Here is a 9,313-nt window from a genome sequence, read left to right as displayed (position 1 = left end):
TTCCTCAGACGAAGTGTTAGGGTCGACAACTAGTTGAAGGGAAGAGATTTTACACTGGATAGGAAGAACTGAATCCACTCCATAAACCAATTGGAAAGGAGTAAAGCCAGTGGAATATTTCACCAAGGTTCGATATGCCCCATAGGGTGTAGAATAACATAAGATGCTAATTAGACTTATGGTTCCCTACCATCCGTTGCAACATGTTTTTCAAAGTTCAATTAGCAACTCCGACTTGGCCATTAGGCTTATGGTTCCCTACCATCTGTTGTAACATGGTTTTCAAAGTTCGATTAACAACTTCGACTTGGCCATTGGCTCGAGGATAATAGGGCATTGAGCTTTCATGACGAAAACCCGACTTGGCAGCTACTTCCTGCATCATATGGTTTTGAAAATGTTCACTCTTCCTCTCATTACATCTGCATAGAAGACGTCAAACTGGTTAAAAAAGAAGACCACTATCTCAAAAGGAAAATCAAGGAAGCCATTGAAATAGAAAAAGGAAGAATAACCTGAACCGGTACGATGGATTAAAACTAAGCAACACGTGGAAACCGTTACTTGAAACCTTAAAAGCCAATAATTAACTATGTTCCCTTAAAAACTTAAAAAAAAAACCAAAAAACAAAAAACAAATAATAAAATCATCAATTATGTAATATCCTCCTTAAAACAATAGATTTAATTCACAATCGTAAACATAAATTAGTAATAGATTTCTTCACATATAATCATTTGATATCATTAAAAAAAAATAACTAATAGAATGCATATAGGTGTAATTACTCAAAACTTCAAAAAAAAAAAAATAGTAATAATAATAATAAATAAACTCTAGAAATTATAGATAAATAACTCACTAAAACCAAAAAAATAAAATATAAAAAATAAAAATAAAAATAAAAATTAATTAATTAATTAAGCAAATAAAACAAATTAATCAAATAAATAAATAATTAAACAAAGAAAGAAGTACATTAAATTAAATTAATAAACTTATTAAAAATAACAATAAATAATAAATTTGTTAACTAATCTATTCGTTTAATTAACTATCAAAAATTAGTTAATTAGTAAAACATAGTAATTAATCAATCAAAAAAAAATATTCATAAAAGTATTAAACCTAATAATTAATTCAAGAAATAAAAAAATAAGTAATTAATTTATCCCTGTAAACTTATTAATTAATGAATTAATTAATCAAATTAATAAATTAATAATGTAAATAAATGAATAAACATATTAATAAAGAATACATAATTAAATTAATTAATTTGATTAATCAAACAAATTAATTTATTATTTAAACAAATTAATGAATCAATTGAACCAATTATTTAAAATATAATTAATAAACATAATAATTAATTCTATAAATAATAAAATTATTCGATCCCCTTGAATAAATTAATTAATTAATTAAAAATAATAATAATAATAATAAATAAATAATTTAATTAATTAATTAAATAAAAAGATAAGAGCCGACCTATTTTCTTATTTCTTTTGTTTAATAACTTATATATATACCCTAATTATAGCTCTTGGATACATCATTAAGATCTTAAGAATATCTATTGATGCATCCTCCCCTGATGATGGACTCACTTGGTAGTCCGAAATGTTGGGTTCATAAAACTCTACAACAGGTCATTCCTCCTCTACCTAAAACTATCCTTACCTGTATGGATTCATTATTTAAATGTTTACCATGATTAGTCACGATACGTTTAGACACACCAAACATGGCGATGACGTGGTTGAAAAGGAATAAGGCCACAATAGCACCATCATTTAAGCATGTAGACATAACTTCAACCCATTTGGTAAAATAATCAACAACCACGATGATGTAGTGATAACCTTGGGTAGAGGGTGGGTTGCATTGCATAAATTCAATACCCCACTGCGCAAATGGTATGATGGAAACTACCAAGTGTAATAGTGTACGATGACCACACATTTTACGAGAAAATATCTAACATGGATGGCACTTTTGAACAACTAGGATACATTCTTTAAAAAGTGAAGGCCAAAAGTACCCTACATGCAAAATTTTCTGAGTGATGGAAAGCCCAGATAGATGACCACCATATTCCCCAACATGGAAATAATTCAAGATGTGTCTGGATTCTTCATGAGTAAGGCATCAACATAACATAGTGTCAACACTACGACGATATAAAGTGTCATTGAAAATAATATAGTGGTGAGACTGATGGCATATGCATCGACGGTCATCACAAGATAGTTCGGGCCAAAAACGTTGGGTTTGAACATATAAAATAATGTCTCCATACCAAGGGTCAAAAGTACGATTGAGGAACAAGGAATCATCAGGTAAAAGATCCATGGCCACAACTTCATCATCAATCTAAGGCAATTTAGCAAGAAGCTTGGTGAAATCTAAAGATGTTTTGGATTTAGCAGTGGAAAACTCCAAATTGAACTCCTAAAGGATAACAATCCCGTTGGATTATTTCCCCCCAATGATCTAACGAATAATAATATGCTTCATGGGGTTGGATTCAACAATGACTATAGTCTTTCCTAGTAAGATATAATGCCTCAATTGTTGCACAACAATCACAGCTTCTATGGCCAATATCTCAACGTGGGAATAACGAAGCTCAGGATCAAGGAGGCCTTTGCTAAGATCGTAAATAGGATTTTCATTGCGCATATCATCTTCTTGGATGAGGACCATACCTGAGGAAGGATCTGAGGCTACAAGATATAACAAAAATCTCGGTTGAAATCAGGAGAACTCAATAAAGTTGTGGACAACAAAGCCTACTTAAGGGCATCAAAAGAACATTGGGCTTGGTCATCCCAAACGAAAGGTACTCCTTTCTTCAACAGACACATGAAGCCTTGGGTAATGTGAGCATAATTAGCAATGAGTCACCATAAGAAATCAACTTTTTCTTGAATTTGATGAATAGTATGAGGAGGAGGCAAATTGATGATAGCCTCAACCTTCGAGGGATCAACACAAATCCATTCTTGAGAAACAATGAAGCCTAGCAATCATCCAGATTGCACACAAAAAACACACTTGTGCATATTAAGCCAGATTTTATAATAACGACATCAGAGAAAAACTTCTCGAAGGTGGGTAGGATGATCCTCACGAAGTAGAGAATGTGCAATAAGCTCATTAAGATATACTTCAACGATATGTTTGATATTGTGGAACGCATAAGGCCCGGTATGCTAGAAATTAGCACCAACATTTTTAAGACCAAAAGGTAGTTTATGATAGGAAGTTCCCCACGGGCAGATAAAAGCAGTTTTGTGCTAGTCTTTGGGTTTGATTTCAATCTGATTATATCCGGAAAAACTATTCATGAAAGAAAATATATCATTACCAACACACACATCAAGAATCTAGTCAATAAAAGGTGTAGGATAATTATCTTTTGGATAGGCCATGTTCAAGTCATGGTAATTGACACAAACTTGAATAGTTCCTTATTTCTTTTCAATCAGAATAGGATTAGAGACCCACTCTATCAAAGGTATAGGATAAATAAAACCAACATCTAGAAGTTTTTGAACTTAAGCTTCAATAGCAGCAACCTTACGTGGGTTTATTGACCATAGCTTTTGCCGAATAGGCTTGGCTCTAGGATAGGTCTTAATCTTATGTTGTACAATTCATGGATCGGTGCTAAGCATTTCGTCATTAGGCCATGAAAAAAAATTACATAATTATTGGAAAAGAGTAGTGTAAAAGTCAATCTCAAAAGGAGCCCTGATAAAAATCTTTTCCACGACATCGGGATTCATGGAAATATTAATAGGAATTGTAGCGGATATATTAGCCAAGTTTCCTTCAGAAGAAATAAAAAAAATCCAATTGAGGTTCAGGGAAAAATTGGCATTGCCAGAGGAAACCAGGATTTGACAAGACTCGTCCAAATTCTCTATGTGTGGAAGAAAAGAAGAGCGATGATGAAGATATCCCCAAGGACGGTCAGTAATTGACATGACTTCTCGAATAGCTTCATATTATGGTGGTGGGAAGTTGAAGAAGTCACAAGAGAGAGGATAGTCAAAGGCCCAAGAAGGCATAGGGTAATTGTCAAGTGGTACCGAAATGGCATCACCAGATTCAATGGAGGAAGAAGCCAATTGGATAGTTTGATAGGCAAGTTTTGTTGGACTTAAAGCCATATCCTTGCCATATTGATCAATATCAGATTCATATGGCACCACTCAAGGATCGTAAAGAGGGTGGGGTCCATAGGTGCATGAAGAGATCATATGGAAATGAGAAACAATAAACATATAAGGAATTCTAGGCAGGGGCAATTGAGGAAAAATACCTATAAGGGACGAGCTTTTGAACATCCCCAAGCCAACAGTCTGATATTGACCAGGGTTATCCACCAAAAGTCGGACTAAATTCCCCATAGTGGAAATTTGGGCCGATGGCATGCAATATTCAAGTTGATTGATAGTAACAATATTTCCTTTGTGAGGGAAGCAAAGTATACAGAATACTGACGAGAAAATGGTGGTCATGGCATAGAACCAACTACAGCCAAGGAGCAAGTTATAGTCCAAAGTAGCGTCGACGATTTCAACATTGACATAGACAGTTTTTCCTCCTAACTCAATGGAAAACTTGGGAAGAACCCCCTTGGGTACAAATTTATGTCCATCGAATACTTATAGAGTGGTTTTAGATGCAGCAAGGATTGGAGAGCCAAGAGCCTTCCAACATGATGCTAACATGACGTAAGTGGAAGAACCTTCATCCACCAAAGTGCGATGAGCAGTTTTGTGAAAAGCACGCATAGTAATATGGAAATCAATCTGGAGGGAAAGGTGAACGGCAACCTTGTCAACATTAAATGTAATGAGGTTCGAGTCGGAGGGGTCCACTTCATTGATCACAGACAACAAGGCCTTGCACTATTGAGGACAACTTTGAAAAACGTTTAGGGACGACATGGGATAGGGAGGGTGGGAAAGATATTCAACAATACTATAGTTATGAGTGGCCCAGACAGAGGGCTTGTGTGTTTTCTTACAAATGACACACTTAGGGGGACAATGAACAGGTTCAAAGTGGTTAGCTAACGTAACAGGTCCAGTGAAAGGAGGTGGAGTGGGTGAGTCCTTAGGAGAAGAAATAGACTCAGGAACATCATACTATTTATCTCACGTGGTCACATTGGAACTCTCTTGACAAATAAGGATGGATGAGTTCTTTCCAGGATTGAAATATGGCCCCTCATTTCCCCCTTGCAGAGGTTGAGGAGGATGTGCAATCATTTGCTGTTGCGGTTGTGCAGGGAATGGATGAGTTAAAATGACAGGTTGCTGGGTAGATGATGGTGGTGAAAGAAGCCTATGAATTTCATCCATTCAAGGGCACTTGTGAGTTAAATGTTCACCTTGACAAAATTTACAAGGGAACTTAATCTTTCGATGACGTTCAATTGTGCCCCCTCCCTGATTTTGTGGGTTTGGTTGAGATTCCTTAGCAGTTTGATTTTTTTCTTTGTTTTTCTTATTCTTTTTGCCACCAGTTTGCTAGTTGTTCTTAGGTGTAGTGGAATTCATCGTGATAACATCGGTGGACTACTCAGAAGAAGGTGCTTTTGTATAGCTAGATGCATTTGTTGGGTATTGTGATGTAACAATCAAATGCCCAAGCTAGATAGCAAGTTGGCTCACAAAAATTGAAATGGACCCAAACACCATCAGTGTGTGGACCAGGAATAGGTTTTTGTGGGTCAATGGAAGGCCTAGGAGCATTGGGAATTACTTCATAAAGTGTACCCAAGTGTGAATAAATTAAATCTAGTTACTGGGCAACTAAGATAGCTTGCTCTTCATTGACAGTTCTAAACATAGACACATATTTGGAAATTTGAGGTCGTAAGGATCGAACGAAACATTAGCGCAAGATCTCATCAGGAAGCTTGGTTCCAACCAATCTCTTGCGACAATGCCACTTGTGAATACGATCAGAAATTGAAATGGAATCATCTTGTTTAAAATTGGACAAGAGATAGGATTCGATATTATACCTCGTAGGAAATTGAAAGTGCATCAAGAAGGTTTGAGCTAAAGATGAAACATCACTGTAGGATGTTGTGTCCAATTTGATGTACCATTTGGCAGCATCCTACGTTAAAGTGCATTGGAACAATCGTAACTTAATCGAATCGTCCACTAAAGAGTTGGATGAAAACAAAAGGTGATATGTGGTGATATGAGTAGATGGATTCTCCCCAGGCTTACCTTAAAATTTGGGTATATTGGAGGGTAATTTTGCGAGCAGAGGTGGCGACCATGGATCATTTCTAATGGGTTTGTTGGTCAATTTAGCCAAATCTAGTAAATTGAGAGAAGATAAAAATGGCTTATGAAGTTGAATAACGAGTCATAGGTAGGAGAATTACCTGACTAACCTTGAGGCCCCCCCGCATAAGGATTATGATGTAACGGTTTTTTGTTATGGTAAGAGTTTGCTCCATCATATAAATGATGCAGGCCAGAATGACTGGTGAAAGGAGTTTTCCCCCTAGGGTAAGTGCACCCAGAGAGAAATGGACATTCAAGAGCACGAATGTTGACAGGGTTGTACCCGTGGGGAACGGATGGACCATCCTAAGCGGTAGCACTAACATAAGGAGGATAACTAATAGAAGTGATGCAACTAGCAGCAGGGTTTCCCCCATGTAAATTAGTCACCCCAGGAAAAGTGTTGGAAGTTGGTGTCCCTCCAAACAATGAACTGTAACTAGGTTTGTGAAATATTTGAAGCAACGTTGCCCCAAGGCTATCTAGGACCAATTTATGACCCCCCCACACATTTCTAGAAGTAGCAACACCTAACTGAGGAACCATAATTATAGGTTGAGCAAAGCTAGAAGAAAATACTCCTAACCCCACCAGCTAACTAGGATTAATGATCATGGTCGGCGTAGATGACAGAGTTGGTAGGGAGACGTGAGGGGAATTTATGGGATCCATAGATGAGACTAGTGGAATGCCCCAAAAAGATGTGAGATGCGTAGATGGAGGAGTACGTGTAGCCACACTGAGTAGTGGCAACGATGACATGGTAGCTGAAATTGCCGATGCAGTAGGTAAAGATGACTCAAATTCCACCATAGGCTAAAATAATAACAAGTGAACGTAAGTATAGGTAGGTTTGGAACCATCAAGGTTCAACTGTAATAACTCAGGTCCTAGAGGATCGGTCAAATGTGGATTAGTAGGAGAAGTTGCGTTGTCTGCCAATGTTTCAATGGAAATCAAATCGTTACTAGAAGGACCAGGTATAGATTCCAAAACTATGGGTTGGTCATGGTCTTGAGCACCAATAAGAACTCTTTGTACAAGAGTAGAAAGTCCACCTTGTTGAAGAGGAAAATCATGAATATGATGTCACTGATGATGACTATATTCAGCCAGGGTGAAAAATTATAAATTAACACAATTATGTTATTGCAAACACCCTAATGCCAAGACTACCGACTAAAACCAAACAACACACACTAGAAAATTCCTAGAAGGTAAACACACACGCAAACCAATCCTATACTATGTTTCAGATGGCCTTACAAGAGCCTTATTACTTGTGGGGTATGAATTCTACAAGCAGGGCTATCTAGAGAAAGGTAAGGAAGAGGTATGGTTTCTTCCCACAACCACCACATATAGGGTAGTTTTCCTAGGAATGGAAACTATGGTACCTTCGTCCCATAGGGGTGCATGAATATTGAGATTCTTGGTGATCAACCATAACATGAGATTCTATAACACGAGGGGGGTGGCCCCAAGGAGAATTGCTCACACTGTGACCTAGCCGAACCCCCTTTGTATCAAGTTTTTGACGTGATCCGTATTTTCTGTGGGATGATGAAGTATTTTAAATCCTTAACTTAGGCTTGCTAAGTTTTTTTTGTAGTCTTGGACCAGTTGACTCACACTCCTATCTCTAAGACCCTAGCATAAGCTAATGTTGGTGTGCTACCAAAAAAAATAAAAGACGAGTCTATTTGTTTTATTATCGTGTTAATTTTAAATGGTTGTTGTTTACACAGTTGGGATGCGACGTGAAACTTAAATGGTGTGAATGACTCTTGTCAGTAACCCTGATGCAGCTATATGCAAATTCTTCTTTTCACTTCGATGAATGCTAACTACTGGGGGATAAGAGCTTTTCACAACACACCAACTCATATTATAATGCACCTCTCACTAAATTCTTAAATGGAAATCCCCAAATTTATTTTAAAAATTAACTCGAAAACAACCCAAAAAGGCAAAGCAACTGAAAAGAGGCCAAAGAAAATACCCCAAGCTAGAATGCAAAGCACTTCAAAAGCGTCAAGCTAGGAAAAGAAAACCAAAGAAACAAATACACTCAAGCAATCAACAAGGAAACTAAAATTGAGAAAGGAAGGCAATGTCAACAAGCTAGGGCTATAGCACAATGGCTCAATGAAAGCCAATGTTCTACAAAGTTCAGAAATAGACCCTAGAGGTAGGAAGACATAAACAAGATTAAATGGGAGTGAGGAAAAAAAATCAAAACACACCCAAATAAAATTTTCTAGATGACAACTACACAAACAAGCACAACACCACCAATTGTGATACAAACAAATAAAGACAAGAAAAATCCCTCAAAAACAAGTGATAAAGAACAAAGAAACGAAACAAAGATGCAGATCCAAAATGAAAAACATATTTAACCAGTCACTCAAGCAGCCAAACAGATCTAAAAAGAAGAGATCCCAATATGAGGATACTAGCCTCAACCGAACACAAAAAGTCCTGAAAGAAGGCCTTCAAGGATACAAGTAGTGGAAGAGGTCAATCTAACAAAGAAATTAGGCTTCAGATTAGAGATGTATTAACAACTATCAACAACAAAAATTAACAATCCAACATATCTTGACAAATCAGGAAGAAAATGAATTATGGAAATCCAAGACACAACAAGAGATCCTCTCAATAATGAAAGACCCAATCCAAGAAAACCAGTCAAGAGAAACAAATATGGAATAGACCCAAGCTATAGACAAAAAGCCAAGAACATGCCCATATCAGAGGCTAGAAGTTTCAGAGGGAAAATTTAAAATTTTCAGGGTTAAAGATACAACCACACGAATGAGTCATGCTCTATGTAGTTACAACTGCAAGCTTAAAGCAATAAGGTAGCATTCAAAGCCTCACAACCGCATGGATAAATATTTTTGAATGTGGTTGGGGAAAAACCACATTTTTTCCAAAAAATCACACACAAGTGGAAATAAAAGACCAATATTCAGAA

This window comes from Pinus tabuliformis, chromosome 5_1, assembly GCF_031772625.1.
Source record: "Pinus tabuliformis cultivar Carrire ecotype Pingquan chromosome 5_1, CPIR1, whole genome shotgun sequence".
Classification (NCBI taxonomy): domain Eukaryota; kingdom Viridiplantae; phylum Streptophyta; class Pinopsida; order Pinales; family Pinaceae; genus Pinus; species Pinus tabuliformis.
Note: the sequence above shows the minus strand (reverse complement) of the source record.